The following is a 22,727-nucleotide window of genomic DNA, read 5'->3' as shown; positions in this document are numbered from 1 at the left end:
ACTTTGAATGGTCACTAAATAAACTTGTAACTCGTGGGCTATCTGTACTTGCAACTCAGTTTCAGGTCAGTTATGGAAGTTGTGATATTTGTGTTGTGGATCAGATAGTCCTCGTTTAGTGGCCGTTCGCAGTTATGACACTGATGAAAAAATAACTCATAAGGACAGTTACAGTTTCACAGTTCAGTTCAGTTCATAACCAAGTTGCTGGTACCAGTTGTGGTCACTAAATGAGGACTACCTGTGTACAATTGCCTCCCTGAATGGCCTTGAGTGATAAGTAACCTAAATAATGAGTAGTATTTTGGAGTCAATCCTGGATAGTTGTGGTGGTGGTATCTACATAAATGGAAAATAAATTTCCCCTTTCACTATATTTGTTTATTAGTTTCCACTGAATACAACTGATGCAATGAAAAATTGGTGGAAATGAGAATAGATGTGAAAATCAGAATTCATGCGGCACTCCTCTCTTAAATTAACTTCACTACGACTAGAGACCACACAACTCTTGACAGGCATTCTTCAAAAGTCTGAAATGTGGCAATGCTTCTGCCAATGCACGGACATTAAAAAGTGTCACGGGAAATCGGGAATCATGGTGGGAACCACTGAATCAATAGCAGAGGGGGGTTAGCTGTGCATTTACATGCCGAACCAACTTCATTAAGTTTGATAATTGCTTAATTTGTAACAGGCAATCCTAGTTAGAATTGCTGCTTTCATTCCAAACTTTGACTGCAAGACTTTTATTTTTTTGCATCGGGAGAAATTTATGTTGAAACCAGTGGTGGGTTTCTACCGGTTCGCCCCAATTCGGGCAAACCAGAAGCAGCAGCGGTGGGAGCCTCCACCCACCTTCCCGGATGTCATCACGGATGATTGCGCATGCGCAGAAGCGCCGCACACGAGCGAAGCATGCATGCACGCACGTCTCCCACATGTGCAGCAGTGACCCAAAAACAAGATGGCTGACGAGAGGTGCACACGCATACACAATGAAGCTAAGCTGGGGTGACGGCTCTCATGCCCGCCATGGCAACGTCAAAAACACAGTGACATAGGATGGAATTGTGCCAGGGCAGGCAACTACCGGTTCACTCGAACCGGCTGAATCCCACCACTGAAACAGTTGTTAAGTGAATCTGGCTCCCCCATTGACTTGGCTTGTCAGAAAGTCGCAAAAGGGGATCACATGACCCTAGGGCACCACAACCATCATAAATGTGAATCAGTTGCCAAGCAGCTGAATTTTGATCACATGATCATGGGGATGCTGCAACAGTCCTAAGTGTGAAAAACAGTATTAAGTCACTCTTTTCAGTGCTGTTGTAACTTTGAACTGTCACTAAACGAACTGTTGTAAGTCGAGGACTACCTGTACAGATAATCCTCGGTTTAACAACCATTCATTTAGTGACTGCTCAAAATTACGATGGCCCTGAATAAAGTGACCTATGACAATTTTTCACATGCAGCATCCCGATGGACATGTGATCAAAATTCGGACATTTGACAACTGACTCATATTTAGGACGGTTGCAGTGTCTTGGGATCATGTGATCATCTTTTGTGCACTTCTGATGAGCAAAGTCAATGGGGAAGCCAGATTCACGTAACAGCCATTTTACTAACTTAACAACTGCAGTGATTCACTTAACAAACGATGGCAAGAAATGTCGTAAAACGGGACAAAATTCATGTAAGAGCTGTCTTGTTTGGCAACGAGAATTTTGGGCTTAATGGTGGTCATCAGTCAAGGACTAACTTTAATGAATAAAAAGTAAAGTCCAAAGTTTGCCCTTATAGCTCAGGCCGGTTATCACTTCCCTGCATGAATTCCTTTTCTCATTTTTCAATCTTCTGATCAATCCAGTCCCAAAGTAGAAAGAGCAGATTTGATTTGCTTTCTGGCAAACCCAGATTAATAGTGAGAAGCACAAAGGATGATGAGTGATGAAAATGGGCTGTTCTCATTCTCCTCCACTTCCCCCGTGTATCACGTAGACCTTCTGCAGCTTCAAAATGAAAAGTGACCCCTGTTCAGAGGTGGGCATCCCATACTTTAACAAAAGGTTCGCCCAGGAACTGGAAATGTGAGTGCACGCCTCTGTGCATGTGTGCGGCATCACAAAACATGGCAAGTCGCGCTGTCCATAAATGTGTGCGGCATCAAAAACACAGCGATATAGGACGGGATTGTGCCTGGGCTGGTGAGCAGGCCCACCCGTGGGTCGCAACTACCGGTTCGTCTGGTTGTAACTGTTAAAAAGGGGATAGTGGAAATCTTTCAGCTTCTTGTTGTCAGTTGCGAAGTCGTGTCCGACCCATCGCAACCCCATGGACAATATTCTGCCAGGCCTTCCTGTCCTCTACCGTCCTCTGAGTCCATTTAAGCTCACACCGACTGCTTCAGTGACTCCATCCAATCACCTAGTTCTCTGCCGTCCCCTTCTTCTTTTGCCCTCAATCTTTCCCAGCATTAGGCTCTTCTCCAGTGAGTCCTTCCTTCTCATTAGGTGGCCAAAGTATTTGAGTTTCATCTTTCAGCTACATATATTTTTTAGTGCAAGAAATGGCTTTCTTTTTATATCCTTCCGTATTACAATGTGGTGTGGATGTTAAAAATATAATGTCTGAAAAGAGACACACATTTGCCTTCTTGGAGAAGGAATTAGCTGATGTCATAGGAACAGTCTTTCCAAGCCTTAGATGTGCTTTCAAGAGATTAAAATTGGGGTGTAAATTAGGAAGTTCCCTACACTCTGCTTTGATCAAATACCACTTGGAGTTCTAGTGTTCAGTTCTGGGTATCACAATTTTAAAAAGACCCAAGTTCAGAAGAGAGCTACCAAGATTCTGAAGGGTCTGGAAACCAAGTCCTTCAAGGAGCAGTTAAACTTCACTTAACAACCGTTAAGCATTTGCTTAATGACCAGCACAAGAAAGGTTGTAAAATAGAGTGTGGCTGCTTAACGGCTGACATGATTTACACATGTAATTCTAGGCTTAATTACGCATGTAAGGAGGACTACCAGTAATAAAGAATTAACAGCAACAAGTTTTAAAAGAGTTCACTCAAACACAGCCAATTTACCATCAGGATTTTGTGTCTTGATTACGAACTCTGGGGTTTATTTATTTTTCATTTAAGTAACTAGGTTCAGAGTGAAAAAAGATTTGAAACTTCTGGCACTGACCTTAATTTTGAAGGAAATATTTTATAAATTGTTTCCTCTTGTCAACAGTCATCCAGAAAGAGGTAACACTGCTGTTGAGAGAAATGTCTGAGAAATAACAAAGAGCTTATATCGGAATCATTTGTACTACAGGTAGTCCTCAACTTACGACCAGAATTGAGTCCGAAATATATGTTGTTAAGTGAGAAATTTGTTAAGTGACTTTTGCCCCATGTTATGACTTTTCTTGCCACATTTGTTAATGTGGATTAATCGTCATGAATGTGTATCAGTCATCAAGCATCTGAGAATGTAAATCATGTAACCATGGGGATGCTGTAACGGTCATAAGTGTGAAAAGAATTGTCATAAGTCACTTTTTTCAGTGCCGTTATAACTTTGAACAGTCACTAAATGAATTGTTGTAAGTGGAGGACTGCCTGTATTTTGTTTTAAAATCAGTATCAGGGAATTTTAAATAATAAACAACAGGGAGGGAGGGAAGGAAGGAAGGAAGGATGGAGGAAAGGAAAGGAAAGGAAAGAAGGAAAGGAAAGGATAGGATAGGATAGGATAGGATAGGATAGGATAGGATAGGATAGGATATGATAGATAAAATCTATGTCACTGGTCAGTTTCCTTACTAACACAGACAGTAAAATTAAACTGAATTCCAAGAATCCATACAATATAGATCCTGAATCTCATGGTTTTCGTAAGATTCACCTGCCTGGACTGCAAAATCTGAGCTACTTGAAAATGTGATGTTTGTAGCGGCTGCCTCCCCAGTCATCTCAAAAGCCGTTAGTTAACCTGTGGCAGAGTTATTAAAATAATCAGGGCCAACAAATGTGTTTTCAGTTTGCATTAAGCACAGGGTTTTTCTATCCCTGTAAAGTCAAGTGGAGCAGTGAAGTAATGTGGTTCCCATAAATAACAATGCGCGAGTATGAATGGCGCTCAAGTGCTCTCGTCTCCTGCAGCTCACTTCACTTTGAGAGGGCTGGTGGGTTGAGAACGTTGCTTGTGGGGAGCTCAGGAGTCCTCTTGTGGCTATAACATAAACTCCTCGTTTTTTTTTCAATGTTCCTGCTGCTCTGTTAATTTTATGTGTGTGTGCTACGTTTTCTTTGATAGACATGTTTTGTGGGTTTGCACCATATTACATCAATGTTTTGTCACAGCGTGAAGTCTGTATGGTCTAGCGATGAACCATCTGAGGAAAAAAAAAGACACAGATAGAGAAACTAAGAAAGCTACCTTCCAATAAATGAGTCTTAAGACGAATTTATCAAGAATTTCCAGATTCCTGTCCATCATCCGGGCTAAATTTAATGCTCTTTACAGCTAGGTTTGTCAACACAGACTGTTGCCATTCTCCAAGCGTATCTGGAGGCAGAGAAATTGGATGGACAATTCCTTCAAATTTCTCCCAGGGAAAAAGAAAAACCTCCTATGAGTTCTCAAGGATAAACTTCCCTATTTGAGATGGTCACTAAAGCTCTCCTGAAAATGTTCTTCTGTTAAGTGTTTTGGGTTACACATACTCCAGGGGTGATATTTACTTACCTTCCCTGCCGGTTCGCAAATATGAGTGAGTGTGCGTGCATGCTTCGCTTTCATGTGTCCTGTCCATACATGTGCCCGGCCTTCCGCGCACACGTTTTACTGAGGCGCACACCTTCCACGCATGCGCCCGTGCTCAAAAACATGCATAAATGGGATGGCATAGAGCCGGGGTGGGTGGGCGGGGCCACCCACAATTTCTGCTACCGGTTCAGGCGAACCGGTTCAAACCGGCTGAATACCCCCTCTACATTAAATGTGTTTTTAAAGAAAATAGATAGCACAGGGAGAGAGGTTTATACTGATATTGCCACAGTTTTGTTCACAATCCTGCCTAATTTTGGGAACACCTGGCTCCCTTATAATTTTGAGACTCCTGTTTATGTCTTTCAAGTATCTCTGGATGCAGAAAGATGCTGGCACTGCATTTTGTCCTCAATTGTTCTCTGTCAATCTTCGATTTTATTCCTGCTTTCAAAAACCCCAGAGAATATTTCACCGTGGGCAGCTTGGATGTTTTGCAGACTTAATTCCCAAGAGCTGAGATTCTTGGTGGATGGAAAATCCGGGTTGACAGGCAGATCTAGATAAACAACAAGAAGCTTTTTTTCAGCAGACGTCCATCCCAAACTCCCTGAACCTGGAAACAATTAGTAAGCACAGGGGCCCGGTGACTTTCTCTTTCAAACGGGGGAAGAAAATTTAGGCCCTTAGACAAATGAAGCCAAGGATAAGCAATTAGAAATAATATGCTGGCAGATGGCTATCCCAGAGATATCTGTCAAAGTAACTCATAAACGGTTTCTTCTAATAAGACTTTTTTCCAGAAATGTTTTTTTTTGTGAGGACTGAGGTCCTTCTAGGAGTACTTTGCTACAAAATCTGTATTTAACTCTCCGCAGGTAAAGGATGGCAGAGAAGTTGGGGATGACTCTGACTTTAATATCTCAAGGTGGTGCTAAACTTTTCTGGAACTTCAGGTTGTTGTACAACAACAACAAGAACGATAATTTATTATTACAGAACAAATAAAAGCACTCAGTATATATACACTTAAAACTTCTAGTATAATAAATAATAAATAACTAAAATCTATAATAAAATCCAGTGTCAATTATACATGGTCTGACTATATGATAGCTGCCATCCCTAAACCAGGTGTCTGCAACCTTAAATACTCATAGAGCCATTTGGACCCGTTTTCCGCAGAAAAGAAAACACTGGGAACCACAAAACATGGGTGGGTGTGGCCAACTCGATGTCACTCACTTCAACCAGTCACATGATACACACCCCAGCCACGCCTACCCAGCCGGTCATTAGGGCAGAGAACCAGTTGTTAAAAAACAACGGGAACCACAAAATCCTTTTGACATCTCTCTCTCTCCCCCCTCCCCCTCCCTTCCTCCCCTCTCCCTCTTTCTGTATCTCTATGTCTCTCTCTCTTCCGCTTTCTCTGTATCTCTCTGTCTCTCTCTCTCCCGCTCTCTGTATCTCTCTATGTCTCTCTCCCTCTCTCTCTGTATCTCTCTATGTCTCTCTCCCTCTCTCTGTATCTCTCTATGTCTCTCTCCCGCTCTCTCTGTATCTCTCTGTCTCTGCCCTGGCCGCTTCTCCATCTCCCACTGTCACCCTTACCTTCTCAGGCCAGGCGAGGAGTGACTGGGAGGGGAGGGCGAGAAGCGGGGCCAGCCAGTAGTGACAGGGAGCCACAGCAGAGGGCCCAAAGATCCACATGCGGCTCCAGAGCCACAGGTTGCTGACCCATGCCCTAAGCTGTGTGGTGCCATGCGATTCCATCGGTCGTCCTATAAGGCAAGTATAAAAGGATACCATTCATGGAAAGTCTGTCCCTGTGGCTCAGGAGAGGTGGAGACTGTAGGTCACATGTTCCTTAGATGTTCCTTTTATATGGAGATTAGGAAAAAACATATTCTGCCAATAACTGCTAGATGTCCTGGCTGTTCTGATACTACCTATCTTCAGTGGCTGCTTAAGGATGAACAGTCCATAACTACAGCACAGGTGGCCAGATTCGGCGCAGCAGCACTGGGGATTCGTCACAAACACGTGTCTTCTCCACCATAGTGATGTTATATAACAATTGTGGCAAACCCTTTGCACTGCTTAGTCATTTCCCTTTTAGCATTGAACCTACAACGGGTTGTTGTATGTGGAAGAAAGGAACAGGATAAATCAGCCCTGGAAAAAGGAATCGTGTACCGCACCAGATACAAGGATAATTTTGAATTATTATTTGGGAACTAGTTTCAAGCAACTGGGACTGACCATATTGACGGAAGTCCAGCCAACTGCAAATATGAGACCAAGACTTACAGCACAAGTTAGTGTGGTACTTATTGTTAGGATAAGCCAAATGAAGGAGAAACGGGTACCTACCCGATCCCAAATCATGATCCTGATTGAAGTTGCTGTAGTGATGCCACAGCATCAAGTCCAAATCAGGGTTGATGTGGAAATGGGATAGGACAGGGCAGTGGTGAAATGTAAAATTTGTTACTACCAGTTCTGTGGGTGTGGCTTGGCAGGGGAGTAGGCATGGCCAACTTTTTTTTTTTTTTTTACTTTTAAAAGCATTTTTTCTATAAACTCTTAGGCCGAAGAGATTGTTAAAAAAATGCTTTTAAAAGGCTCTTGACGATCCCAGCTGAGCCGCGCGATCATCAGAGGCTTTTTTTTAACTTTTAAAAGCATTTTTTCGGCCAGAGAGGTTGTAGAAAAAATGCTTTTAAAAGTAAAAAAAAAGCCTCTGATGATCACATGGCTCAGCTGGGCATGGGCGGGGGGAGGGGGGCAGGGATTTTTGCTACCGGTTCTCCGAACCACCCGCCGCCATTGCTACCGGATCAGGTGATCCGGTCTGAACCGGGAACATTTCATCCCTGGAACAGGGGTGTCAAACTCAAGGCCCAGTGGTCAAATCCGGCCCGCGGGGTGCTTAGATCTGGCCTGCAGGGCCACCCTGGAAGCAGTGAAAGACCGGCCTGCAGTGCCTCTGCCAGGAAAAACAGAGCTCGTGAGGGCTGCAGGCGATCCTCCTAAGCTCCGTTTTTGCTGGCAGAGGGTTGCAGGAGGACATCACAGCCGAAAACGGAGTTTGGGAGCCTGTTTTCTCTGGCAGAGCGCTCAGGCCACCAAAGGCACCCCCAATACGAGTGACGTCGAGCTGGCCACGCTCACCCCCAGCCCCCTGAGGTGAAACACAACCTTGATGCGGCCCTCAATAAAATCGAGTTTGACACCCTTGGGATAGAACCAATTTAAGATAGCCAAAATAAATAGTAATTTAATATAAGGAAATGGAGATTTCATGGTTTCCTAATCATGTGCTGTCTAAGGGAAGAAGAGGTAAATGGATGAAGTATTGAAGAAAATATTGAGTTCTGCGGTCAAAACTCCAGTTGATGTTCCTAAAATGTCAAGTGAACGCAGCTTCGAAAATAAATGAATATATCTTTATTTTTGCTGTACATAAATATCTTAGAGAGGGAAAAATATGCCCTTCAGGTGCTTGCAGACAAAAATCTCTACATTTTGTCAATTGAAAATGTATTTCCTGACTTGTGTTAGCGTTCCTTTTAGTGGGAGATATAGGAATAATTGGCCGGCGATGCTGGACTGATGTTATTGGCAGAGAGTTAATTTCCTGAAATCACCAGAAACTTGCTCCTGGTATTATTTTTATTGTTACTATTTTTCATCAAAATGGGAGATCTCAACCCTCCCTGACACGGCATATCTCTACAACGCATGTTTTCATTGGTGTATGGGAGTAAGCAAGAAACTCAACATTTATCTTTAATTTCATTTTCTTTTTTTAAAAATCTTGATGACTGTCTGGGATTAGCCCCTGCAGTTTTCTTGCAAGATTTTCAGAAACGATTTCTTCCTAGGGCTTGGAAGGTCATCGAGTGGCCCGAGGTCAAATCAAATCAAATCTTTATTACGGTCAAAGACCAGCATAAGGAAGATGGGGTGCAGTCTGTTAAAGAAGATAGAAAATACATCAAGAGTCTGAAAGATATCAAGCGGAAAATGTATATGTATATATAAAAAAACAAAAGTCTAAAAGGAAGGGTAGGATCATTAGATAAATTCAGGGAAGCATAAAAGTTAGTATGTGGCAGACTAAACCCATCACAATACAAAACACTCAACTATGATGAAACTCATGCTTATTAAGACGAGTGTATGGCACAGGTCATCATCTGATGGATTTTAAGCACAGCTGCGCAGAACCTGTTAGCATTATGCATTATAGCGGGTTTAGCCTCTGAAAGCAGCAGGAAGGTGTAGAAATGCGCCCTATGCTGGATAAATGGATATTTATTTAATAATGGTGAGATGAGACTAGTACAAATGTCCCTGTAATACAGGCCCTGGAGAAGCACGTGGTGTGTTAGTTTCTGTGTGTCCAGACTCATAGGGATATTGGATGTTGTTTCTTTTTGTAGGGATCTTCTTCCTGTATCGGCTTAAAGGACAGCAGAAGGGAAGGCATGATATTGGGCCAGAGTGAAGGCCCTTCCTTCTCTGGTTTGGTACTCCAAATGTCATTGAGGAGGCAGAACACCGTTTGAATGTGAATTTTTGAATTTACTTTATTGTCACCGCACCTCGTACAACGAAATTAAATGCCATCTTCAATGTACATTATACATAAAAAAAACTATAAAAAATAAATCAGAAACATCCTTCACTTTCTATACAATTAAATTGAAAACCCATTTGATATTGCATTAATATTGCACTATACCAGTGGTGAAATCTAACATTTGTTACTACCGGTTCTGTGGGCGTGGCTTGGTGGTGGGGGGTAATGTGACTGGGTGGGCGTGGCCAATTTTTTTTTTTACTTTTAAAACCATTTTTTTACATGTAAAACCATGTAAAAAATGCTTTCAAAAGACTCTGACGATCCCAGCTGAGTTGCCTGATCGTCAGAGGGTTTTTAAAAAAACGCTCTGCCGATTAGGCAACTCAGCTGGGATCGTCAGAGCCATTTAAAAGAAAAAAAAGTTTTTTCTTTTAAATGGCTCTGACGATCCAAGCTGAGTTTCCTGATCAGCAGGCAACTCAGCTGGGATCGTCAGAGCTTGGATCGTCAAAGCTTGGATCATCAGAGGCATTTAAAAGAAAAAAAGCCTCTGATGATCACGCGGCTCGGTTGGGCATGGGGGGCGGGCCAGGGATTTTTGCTATTGGTTCTCCGAACTGCCCGTCACCATTGCTACCTACTCGCCCGAGCCCGTCCGAACCGGGAGCATTTCATCCCTGCACTACACCAGTGATGGCTAATCTTTTCCGGACCAAGTACCCAAAGCGCAAGCCCAAACCCCCAAAATGTAATGTGTGCGCGCGGCCCCTGCATGCATCATGTCCCCCGTGCTAGCGTGGCAGAGAATAGAAAATCAGCTGGCTGGTGGGAGGTATGTGCGCATGTGTGTCGGAGCAGCGCTGGGCCGACGGCTCCCGTGCCCACAGAGAGGGCGCTGCGTGCCACCTCTGGCACAAGTGCCATTGTTTGCCATCATTGCACTATACAGTAGAATTCAATATAGTTACTGCTCTGGGATAGAAGCTGTTTTTTCAGCCTATTTGTCCTTGTTTTTATTGTCCTGTACCGTCTGCCAGAATTCTGGGAGTTAAAGTCCACAAGTCTTGAAAGTTGCCAAGGTTGGAGATCTCTGGATTAGAAGACCTTCCTTTCAACTCTGTTATTCTGAGGTCCTTTGCAGCTATTGGCGTAGTATTGGATGCAGGGTCCAAGGTCACCCAACGGATTCCGCGCCTAAAGCAGAACCAGGAGTGAAATGCTCCCGGTTCGGACCGGATCGCGCGATCCGGTAGCGATGGCGGTGGGTGGTTCGGAGAACTGGTAGCAAAAATCCCTGCGCTCCCCCCCCCCCGCCCATCTGAGCCGCACGATCATCAGAGGCTTTTTTTTTTTTTTACTTTTAAAAGCATTTTTTCTACCACCTCTTCTGATGAAAACATGCTTTTAAAAGTAAAAAAAAAGCCTCTGATGATTGCGCAGCTCAGCTGGGATCATCAGAGGCTTTTCAAAGCATTTTTTTCTGCAACCTCTTGGCCAAAGAGATGGTAAAAAAATGCTTTGAAAAGTCTCTGACGATCCCAGCTGAGTTGCCTGATCGGCAGAGGCTTTTCAAAGCATTAGAAAAAATGCTTTGAAAAGTTAAAAAAAAAAAGTTAGCCACGCCCACCCAGTCACATCCCCCCCACCAAGCCACGCCCACAGAACCGGTAGTAACAAATTTTACATTTCACCCCTGACTAGAACTGTATGTTTCCTGTTTTTTAATCTGGTGCTGTTAAGACCTATACCAAACTGGCTCTCCTACTTTTTTTTAATACTAAAATTTTAACCCATCTTCAGTTAAAACAGCGATAAAACCTTCATCACTGAGTTACGGAAGTCCCTTGAGTTTGTGTTTGCGGTTTGTCAGTTAGATGTGTGCATGCAAAAATAATATACTGTATTTAACACATAGCACGTTTAACACGTAACACATAGAAGGTTTAACTTGTGGTTTAAAAGTTCCTTCCAAATTACAGAATATAAACCACCTTAGTTTCCTCTGTAACAACGCAAACCTCAGAACTTTGTATGATAATACTGATGCTCGCTGTATGGCGTATTGCTTAACCATATGTCCACTGAAAATGTTTTGGAAGAGAATGCTATTACAGTCAATTATCTATTCTTTAATTTGTACGAAATGTTACATTTTGCAAATCAATCTGCATGTGTGTTTTAATTCCCTGTGTCCTGCATTAACAGTCAATTTATTAAGACAATAAATTAATAGCAGATTAAAGGATTGTTGTTGTTGTTAGTTGCAAAGTCATGTCCGACCCATCACGACCGCATGGACAACTTTCCATCAGGCCTTCCTGTCTCTACCATCCCCCAGAGACCATTTAAGATCACTCCAACTGCTTCAGTGACACCATCTAGCCACCTCGCTCTCTGCCGTCCCTTTCTTCTTTTGCCCTCAATCTTTCCCAGCATTAGGCTCTTCTCCAGTGAGTCCTTCCTTCTCATTAAGTAGCCAAAGTATTTGAGTTTCCTCTTCTGGATCTGGCCTTCTCAAGAGCAGTCAGGGTTGTTCTCCTCTAGGACTGACCGGTTTGATCGCCTTGCCGTCCAAGGGACTCACAGGAGTCTTCTCCAGCACCATAGTTCAAAGGCCTCAATTATTTTGACGCTCAGCCTTCCTTATGGTCCAACTTTCCCAGCCATACATTGCAACTGGGAACACCATAGCCTTGACTGTAAGCACTTTTGTTGGCAGGGTGATGTCTCTGCTTTTTAGTATGCTGTTTAAGTTTGCCATAGCTTTCCTCCCCAGGAGCAAGCGTCTTTTAATTTCTTGGCTACAGTCCCCATCTGCGGTGATCTTGGAGCCTAGGAAAATAAAATCTGTCACTACCTCCATTTCTTCCTCATCTATTTGCCAGGAATTGAGAGGGCCGGATGCCATGATCTTAGTTTTCTTAACATTGAGTTCAAGCCAACTTTTTCACTCTCCTCCTTCACCCGCATCAGAAGGCTCTTTAGTTCCTCTTCACTTTCTGCCATTAGAGTGGTATCATCTGCATATCTGAGGTTGTTGATATTTCTCCCGGCAATCTTAATTCCAATTTTTGATTCATCTAGCCCCACCTTTCTCATGATGTGCTCTGCGTATAAGTTAAATAGGCAGGGCGACAGTATACAGCCTTCCCGGACTCCTTTCCCAATTTTGAACCAATCAGTGGTTAAAGATTAAAGAATACATTCACTTAAATGTTCTTGGCTTTTGTGTTTGTGTCTGTGTGTGTATGTATGTATGTGCCATTGCTTCTGGCACTGCCAACCATCTAAGAACCGTTTATAATTTGAAATCTGGAAAGTCAGTTTAACTGGCTTAGAACTATTTTGTTTTGCTTTTTTAATTCAACCAATGCTTTTTTCTCCAAAGGCTCCTCTTGGCAAGGCCCCCGTCACTAACTGATGTAATAGGTCATCTCCCCTTTCTAATGTTTACAACGGCAAAAAACCACTGGGTTTGTTTTGCCAACTTTCCGACAAGTGCACCTTTGTTTCCCTCATTCTCTGTTTTTTTTTATCCTTGCTATTGAAAAATAAACAGAAAGCTGGAGCTCTTCTTAAACCAGCAAATGAATGCAGTGTCCCTAATATCAAAAGTGCATATAATTGATAACTGATTATACTTTCTCTCTGTGAGACGTTCTAAAGACAAGTTGCACAGATTTTACTTCCCATTTGATTGGAATATAGGGAGTTTCTTTATAGTATGTATTTTTATTTGCAACCATCCAAGCACGGATGTGGGATACAAGTAGTTGGAAGGCATTCCTCAGGCTTTGACAACGCATTCTGTTCCAGGACTGGAGTTCATAAAATCATAGCATCGCTGAATTAGAAGAAGACCATCTTTGTTCAATGGCGCATCCAGCGGAGCATTTCTGACAAATGACAATTGAGCTGCTGTTTGAAAAGTCTCTAGAAAAGGAAAACTCGGCAGATGATGGGGAAGCCTGTTGCATTGGTTGAAAACTCATATTAGAAGGAAATTCTTCCCAATGTCTAACCTGAAACACATTTCTTGCTTCAGTTCCATAGATTCTGGACTTGCCTTTTAGAATGATGATGTGACATCAAGTTGTTTTCTACTCCTGGAGAACATTAAGATATAGAGAGTAATTCAGCTCATTCTTTAGTCTGATGGTCTTTCAGATATTTCAAGATTGCTGTCACATCTCCCCTTGGCTATCTTTATTTTGTAGACTAAATATATTCTGAACTTCCTTGAGTTGCTCCTCAATATGACTTGAGTTTCCAGACCCTGGTAGTCCTCCTCTGAACTCACATGTCACTGTCGTTTTTGAATTTTGGTGCCTGAAATTGGACACAGAATAACAGAATTGGAAGGGACTGTGGAGGTCTTCGTCCAATCCTCTGCTCAAGCAGGAGACTTTATATCATTTCAAACAAGTTGTTGTACAGTCTCTTTGTGAAAGCCTCCAGTAATGGAGCACCCATAACTTCTGGAGTCAAGTCATTCCACTGATTAATTGTTCTAACTCTCAGGAAAGTTCTCCTTAATTCCAGCTTGCTTCTCTCCTTGATTAGCTTCCATCCATTGCTTCCTGTCCTGTCTTCAAGTGCTTTGGAAAATAACTTGCTCCCCTCTTCTTTGTGGCAGCCCCTTAGATATTGGAACGCTGCTATCATGTCACCCCTGGTTCTTCTTTTCATTAAACTAAGGTAAAGGTTCCCCTCGCACATATGTGCTAGTCGTTCCCGATTCTAGGCAGCGGTGCTCATCTCCGTTTCAAAGCTGAAAAGCCAGCGCTGTCCGAAGATGTCTCCATGGTCATGTTGCCGGCAGGACTAAATGCCAAAAGTGCACGGAACACTGTTACCTTCCCACCAAAGGTGGTCCCTATTTTTCTACTTGCATTTTTTACGTGCTTTTGAACTGCTAGGTTGGCAGAAGCTGGGACAAATAACAGGAGCTCATCCCGTTACAGGGCACTAGGGATTCGAACCGCTGAACTGCCGACCTTTCGATCGACAAGCTCAGTGTCTTAGCCACTGAGCCACCACTTCTCTTACGTTTCATTAAACTAGACAGATCCAATTCCAGCCACTGTTCTTTATATGTTTTAGCCTCCAGTCCCCTAATCATTCTTCTTGCTCTTCTCTACACTCTTTCTAGAGTCTCAACATCTTTTTTTATATCGTGGCGACCAAAACAGAACCCAATGAGATCTGATCAAAATTCTTCCAGTGTTCCTGGAAATCTACGGTGTTTCAGATTTTCTCCTTTTCTCTAATTAAGTCTTTGCTCGTTGTTTCTTTTAATTGTGTGTTCATGGGTAGAGCTATATGATTTCATCATGTTCATGCACAAATAAGGATTTGTTTCTCTGCTGGAAGCCACTCAATCCAATATTGTCAGAAGCTTGGATGCTCCACTGAGACCAGCTTCCATTTTGGAATGGAAAGTGAGTGTCTTTTTTTACATCCTCTTTGTTGGTCATGCAGCACAGCCTTTCTGGAAACAGACCCTGACCAACATAAATAAGGAAATGAGTTGCAAAACACAAGCATACCACACTGAGCAATGCAACCACAGCAAATATAAAGCCGATTTGTCATAATGTTGTAAAATATTAACCCACCAGACATAGTAACAGTTTGCAAGGAGTGGGTGTTTCAGGACCATGTGTCCCAAAAGACAAAAATGGAGGTGGGAGATTTATGAATTGGAAGCAGATTTCTGGAACTGGCAGATGGGTCTGAAGGACACAGAAGGTTGAGTGGGCAAATTTCTGGGCTATAACATTAACCGCCATTGATTGCTTTCTCCTACCAAAAAGCACCATCCACACCTATTAAATAATACTCTGACAATACTCTGTCAAACTCAACTTTCTTCTCAAATACATACCTATGTACAGTACTGGCCAAAATTGTGGAAACCTTTTAGGAAAAATGTATTTTTGAGGTTTGATGGCTAATAACACTACTTTTTTTTTTGGAGTTTCAAAGATAATCATATTCCACTGCTGGAATGACCTGGGAATATCCCAGACCTTAACCCAATTGAAAATCTATGGAGCTGACTAAAGAAACTTGGTAGTCAGAAGCGACCCAGCAATAAAACCTAGTTAATAGAAGCAATCATTCAATCTTGGTTTCACATTAGAACAGCTGCAGAACTAAAAAGACTTGGTTCACTCCGTGGGAAGATGTTGTAAGGCCATAATTCATGCTAAAGGTTACCCAACTAAGTATTAACTGACATGGTGATAATTTTTGTATATCTCGTTTTTTCTATGGTGATAATTTTTGTATATCTCATTTTTTCTATGTGTTTCACTTTTCTTCTTTATACTGTAACTGCTATTCTAATAACAAATCCTTCATAAAAGTCATTGCATTACATTCTTGATTAAATTATCTTTCCATTGATATATAATTTTATGGTATTACTCCAAAAAAAAAAGTGGTGTTATTAGCTAGTTGTAGAAAGTACACTTTTCCCAAAAGGTTTCCACAATTTTGGCCACTACTGTATATGCACAAGTATTGATCATGTGCTATCAAGATACTCTTGACTGTTAGCAACTACATAAGGAGGTGTTCTCCAGGATGATCTATCCCCAGAGAAAAGTGACTTGTGACCATTTTTCACACGACTTCTTGCAGCATCCCCATGTTGACGTGATCAAAATTCAGATGCTTGTCAACTGTCATGTATTTATGACGGTTGCAATATCCTGGGATCACGTAATCCCCTTTTGCGACCTTCTGAGATGCAAACTCAGTGGGGAAGCCAGATTCACTTGACAAACTGTGTTACTAATTTAACAACTGTAGTCATTCATTTAACAATTGCGGCAGAACAGGTCCTACAATGGAGCAAAATTCACTTAACAACTGTCTTGCTTAGCAACGGAAAAGTTGGGCTCACTTATAGTTGTAAATCAAGGACTATCTATATTTGTGGCATGTAGGTGTGTGGTAATGTCACTGCACTCACTCCCTCATTTTAGCATCCTTATTGTTTTGTTACAATGCACCAAATTACCTGACTTGTCACTTTTCATTCATTGTTCATATTTTTAATTGAAATATTAGAATATAATAGAATAACAGAGTTGGAAGGGATCTTGGAGGTCTTCTAGTCCAACCCCCTGCCCAGGCAGGAAACCCTACACCATTTCATGGTTATCCAATATCTTCTTAAAAATTTCCAGTGTTGGAGCATTCACAACTTCTGGAGGCAAGTTGTTCCACTGATTAATTTTCTCTCAGGAAATTTCTGCTTAGTTCTGGGTTGCTTCTCTCCTTGATTAGTTTCCACCCATTGCTTCTTTTCCTGCCCTCAGGTGCTTTGGAGAATAGCTTGGCTCCCTCTTCTTTGTGGCAGCCCTTGAGATATTGGAAGACTGCTATCATGTCTCCCCTAGTCCTTCCTTTCATCAAACTAGACATACCCAATTCCAGCAACCGTTCTTCATATGTTTTAATCTCCAGTCCCCTAATCATTTTTGTTGCTCTTCTCTGCACTCTTTCTTTATTGTACGGCATCTTCAATGGAATAAAATCGTGTAAATTTTTAATAGAAATAGTACAACGGATTTAAGAGCGAGGACAGTTTTACAACAACAGCTTTTCCATGTGAGATTTCATTTTCTTTCTGAGGTATATTTCGAATGGTTTTTGGTATCACATTCAGTAAATAAAATCGTTTTGGATGATGATCTAGTTTTGCTGAAGAACATTTTGTTATATTCCCCGTCTTCAGTGACATGAGGTGATTATAGTCAAATAACTGATGCTTTTATATAATAGAAGAATGCCGGGCCTATTATTGGGCCACCCAGAAAAAAAGAACAAATTGTACTTTGTGCTTCTATAAGAATAAAGTTATAGCAATTTTTACAGTTTTGATTCAACTGCCAGAGAGGAAGCGTGGTAGTATGGCTGAGGAAGGCAGCTGTCTGAAGTTTAGGAGAAAAAAAAATTAATACACAGTACCTTTCAAAATTTAAACAGCCAACATGATTTGTCTTAGAATACTTTACTTTCCAGACAGGCTGGGAAAGCATCTGTTAAAACTATGACTGTTTTCTAGAAGACTGATTTTTTATAAAGCCTTGACAGTATTCAGAGTTTTAGCTACGGTGACTTGGAGCTTCATAGAAGCTGGAAGGAAAATAATAATTTTGGTCTATAAAGCAAGTACAGTAAAATCAGACAATGGTTGGTGGGCACTGAAACTTTTCTCTCTTATTTATTGTCCTCTCCATTATGGGTCCTTCAGAGATTTCATAGCTTCTAATTAAATCAGAGAGAAAAGGAGGAAGGGAAGGAAGCTGAAAGAGGGAGGGAGGGGATGGAAGGGAAGAAGGAAACAAAGAAGAAAGGAAGGAGAGAGGGAAGAAAAGAAGCTGAAAGAGGGAGGGGAAAGGAAGGAAGGAAGGAAGGAATCTTGTTTTGGTATTAACTGTTAAAATCTCCTCCTCATTAGATGTGTTTAGGTAGACACTGGACAGCCATCTGCTGGAGATGCTTGCATTTGATTTAGAGTTGGATTCAGTAACCTAAATAGTGTCTTTAAACTGGGTAGATTCTATAATTGTTGTAGCATCTCTCAGATATTACCAAAAATAATTTTAGGAATTTGTGTGAAAATTTGCTTTCCTATCTGTAGTACTGAGACTTAATCTTGAACCAGATTAAAATGAAAGACAGCTGTAGTTTTTAATAATAGATTGACTTGTCATTTTTATAATCTGCTTATTCCTGGAAAGTGTGATGATAGATAGATAGGTAGGTAGGTAGGTAGGTAGGTAGGTAGGTAGATAGATAGATAGATAGATAGATAGATAGATAGATAGATAGATAGATGATATAGATGATAGATGATAGATAGATGATAGATAGAAGCACGATAGATAGATAGATGATAGAGGATGGATAGATAATTTTGTGACTTTTAGCTTCTTTTATATCTTTAATTTACCTTCCTTTTAAAATTTTTATTAAATGATAAAATCAGCTGCCAGAACCACAAATAGTATGCAGGTAGGCAGGGTGCCTAATCTGTAGTTAGTTACTCGTGGTTTTTGCCTAATTATTTTTCTGGACTATGGAGACATTTGAGGCTTTAGGATTGCATATAATTCTTTATTGGCCAAGTGATTGGACACACACGGAATTTGTGATTGGACACACAAGGAATTTGTTTTAGGTGTATATGCTTTCAGTGTACATAAGGAGAATAAAATACATTCATCAAGAATAAAAAAGATACAACACTTAGTGATAGTCAAGGTTACTAATAAGATATCAAATTTTACTAGGAAACAAATAAAAACAATATAATTGAAAGATACAAGCAACATGGTTATAGTCATAAGTGGGAAGAGATAGATACTAGTAAGGAAGAGAATAATAATAGTAATACAGTCTTAGTAAATTATTTGACAGTGTCGTGGGAATTAGTTGTTAAGCAGAGTGATGGCATTCGGGGAAAAACTCTCCTTGTGTCTAGTTGTTTTGCTATGCAGTGCCCTATAGCATCTTTTTGAGGGTAGAAGTTGAAACAATTTATGTCTAGGATGTGAGGGGTCTGTAGATATTTTCACGGCCCTCTTTTTGACTCGTGCAGTATACAGGTCCTCAATGGAAGGCAGGTTGGTAATTATCTGTTGAAGTCTGTGTTTGTCTTGTTTGGTTGCAGAGCCAAACCAGACAGTTATGGAGGTGCAGATGACAGACTCAATAATTCCTCTGTAGAACTGGTTCAGCAGCTCCTTGGGCAGTTTGAGCTTTCTGAGTTGGCGCAGAAAGAACATTCTTTGTTGAGCTTTTTTGATGATGTTTTTGATGTTAGGTGTCCATTTTAAGTCTTGAGATACAGTAGAACCTAGAAACTTGAAGGACTCTACTGTTGATACTGTGTTGTCTAGTATTGTAAGAGGTGGTAGTATAGGAGGTTTTCTTCTAAAATCCACCACCATTTCTACGGTTTTGAGTGTATTTAGTTCAAGATTGTTCTGGTTGCACCACAAGGCACTAGCTGTTCAACCTCCTGTCTGTATGCAGATTCCTCGTTTCATTCTTCCCTGAAACCTTTTTTGAACCTCTCAAAGCCTCTTGACCAGGGGTGAAATCCAGCAGGTTCTGACAGGTTGTGGAGAACCAGTAGCGGAAATTTTGAGTATTTCGGAGAACCGACAAATACCACCTCTGGCTGGTCCCAGAGTGGGATGGGAATGGAGATTTTGCAATATCCTTCCCCCAGGAGTGGGGAGGGAATGGGGATTTTGCAGTATCCTTCCCCTGGAGTGGGGTGGGAATGGAGATTTTGCAGTATCCTTCCCCTGGAGTGGGGTGGGAATGGAGATTTTGCAGTATCCTTCCCCTGCCATGTCCACCAAGCCACAACACGCCCACCAAGCCACGACCACAGAACCGGTAGTAAAAAAAAAATTGGATTTCACCACTGCTCATGACTACAATTGCCCAAAATCCAAACTTGTAATTTCCCATCCATTTTGAAGTGGGTAATAATAAAATACTTTTTAATCCACTTGTTTCAAGTTGAACTCTCCTTGGGATTGCAGGGAGATAGCATTCAGTTTTCACAGCAACAATATGAAGATGGCTGTCCTCGCTTTTTTTGAAGGATGTTTTTTTTTTCCGGTTTTCCAATCAAATATATTTCCTAGTAGCCTCCCTTCAAAATGTTAACAGAATTCAACCCTGCTTGGTCTTTCTGTGTTCAGCCAAGGAGGGTTGGCATTGTCATCTGTTACAAAATAAAGCCTTTTGTTATTTATAAAAATATAGAAATATAAGTTAACCTCCATCTTCATTGTTACCTCAACCACCTCCTGAAGCAGAGAGATCTGTAGGACGTCCTGTTTTTGCTGTTTTTGGACTTGATCCTCTGTATGAAGCCAGGATTCCTGTCTTAGTGAACATTTTCCGGGGTTGTCTTCTGGATTAGTCTTCAAACAAGACAAATCAGAATATGGAATAACAGAGTTGGAAGAGACTTTGGAGGTCTTCTAGTTCAACCCGCTACTCGAGCAGGAGACCCTATATCAGGGGTGTCAAATTTAAGGCCCATTGGCCAGATATGGCCCACGGGGTGCTTAAATCTGCCCCATGGGGCCGACCTGGAAATGGCAAAGGACTGGCCTGTGGTGCCTCTGGGTGCTGCAGAAGGCCGTCCAGGCCAAAAATGGTATGGAGGGCCACTTGAGCCCCCCCTGCCCCAGTGTCCCATTTTGACCAGCAGGGTGCTGCAGAAGGCGTTCACCCCGTCCCGTTCCCCCTGCTGGCCCAAGGAGGAGAACTACAATGATGATCCGGCCCCCTGTTGTAGTCCGCCAGTAGCCTGCAGAGCTGGTAGTGGAGTCGGACAGTGAGGAAGCTGAGGAAGAATATGGGCCAGTCCTGGAGGCTGGGGAAGGCCCAGATGAGGGCTCTGCATCGGAGGCAAAGATGGGGCCAGGGCCATCCGGGAGTGATGTGCAGACTCCGGAGCCTCCAGAGGATGACATTAGAGAGGCAGAGGAACAGGAGGAGCCTGTTCCTAGTGCACACATGAGAAGAGCTGCCAGAAGGCAAGAGCAGCTAAAGCAAAAAGGACGACTCGGGAGTAGAGCCAAGAGATGATTGGCCCCTCCCATAAGGCTTAAAAGACCAGCAACAGCTCTTGGGCTCTTTGTCGGAAAACAACGTTGATAGATTTGTTTCTCGTCTTGCTGCATTTATTTCTTGTCGGCGTCTTCTGCTTCTGAACTTTTGCCAAGAAAAGCCTTCGGCAGGTTGCCTAATTAGACCCAGGTTGGTGATAAGGCTGAAGAATTGTGTTATGAAGAATTTGTTTTGAATTAGTTTGGACCAGGGTGGATAAAAATCAATGATTTAAAAAAAAAAATCAAAAAAATCAGATTTTTTTTATTTAAATCGGATTTTTTTTTATTTTTATCGAATTTATTTTAATAAAAAACTTTTGGGGTAAAAATCTATCGTAAGATAGTTTTCTATTTAAGATACATATTTAGTTTATTCAGCATGAAATGGAGCTTAGTTATGTAGCAGGAGGCTGTATATTCTGCAACACTGGGACTATCGGTGAGTCAACAGTGGGTCAAAGGAGTAGCAGAGATGACAGTTGCTCTTTAAAAATTATGATTTAAATCGAGTTGATTTAAATCAAGCCCTTTTACTAGTGATTTAAATCATGATTTTAATTGTGATTTAAATCAACTCTATTTAAATCAAATCCACTCTGGTTTGGACTATGCTGAGAATGAGTTAATTCTCAGCTGTTCTAATAAAGTCTGTTTATTTTCGAACTGATTGCGTCTGATAATATCTACTTGGTCACAACACCCTCGGAAGAAATCCAGTTTGACACTCCTGCCCTATATCATTCCGGACAAATGGCTGTCCCATCTCTTCTTGAAAACCTCCAGCGATGGAGCAACCACAACCTTCACTGCAAGACATTCCATTGGTCAATTGTTGTCATTGTCAGGGAAATTTCTCCTTCGTTCTAGGTTGGATCTCCCTTTGACATGCTTCCATCCGTTGTTCTTGTCCTGCCCTCAAGTGTCATCCAATGTCTCCAGCGGATATATCAACTATTGCTGTGTACGATGAGTGGAATGCTATTTTCCTTGGCTTGTTACGGTCTCCTTCATGTTTTCCCTGTGTTTTTAAAAAAACAGCCCTTAACCTTTCTTCCCTTGACTTCAAACCCTTGTCTAAATTTTCCCTGCTTGGCAGACTTTATGAGTCCAGATTATATATTAGGTGACAGCTTCAAATGACTCTTGGAAGATAGATTTTCTTCTCTTTTCCCTCCTTTCCACCCCCTCTCTCCCTTCCAAAGGTGAGGGAAAGGCACCAAACAGTTGTGGCATCAGCTTTGTTAAAAAGGGGTGCAGATAATTAAAGAGATGCCCACCACCTCCAAGCTAGCTTGTTGATGTGTTTTCAATTTAACCCAGAATGAGTGATGGCCTTCAAAAGTGCTGTCACTGGGGGAAATCAAAGACTTGCTGAACCGTGGCAATGATCCCTGTGTTGCCATGTTCGGAGCAAGTCCAAAGCTAATACAGAAATGCTACTGGGCAGAGTTAATATTGTGATTGTCGGAGGGAAAAGCATGTTCTCCTTGTCCAAGGGGTTTCATATGTGGCATTTCGCCTGGACAGAATGAGATTTCTGAAATGTATAGAGGGAGCAAAGCCTACATTTAGTTGGACCTGCCCCTCTGACTCCATGAAGTAGAGCAAACCTATCCATCACAGAGCCTTGTCAGTCTCCACTGCCACAGACCACATAAATTATCAAATGGGCATCAGGAATGTCTTTTCTTCACAATAAGAAAT

At 41.8% G+C, this 22,727-nt stretch overlaps 1 protein-coding gene across 1 annotated transcript in view; it reads left to right on the top strand.

Moving 5' to 3' along the window:
- FAT3 (FAT atypical cadherin 3) overlaps positions 1-22,727 on the top strand; it is a 466,547-nt gene that overhangs the window by 79,965 nt on the left and 363,855 nt on the right. The gene's annotated exons all lie outside the window — the stretch shown is intronic.

The sequence above is a fragment of the Pituophis catenifer genome, unplaced genomic scaffold (assembly GCF_029215685.1).
Source record: "Pituophis catenifer annectens isolate HBS135680 unplaced genomic scaffold, rPitCat1.0.hap2 SCAF_4, whole genome shotgun sequence".
Lineage (NCBI taxonomy): Eukaryota > Metazoa > Chordata > Lepidosauria > Squamata > Colubridae > Pituophis > Pituophis catenifer.
This window is presented reverse-complemented; position numbering and strand designations above follow the sequence as displayed.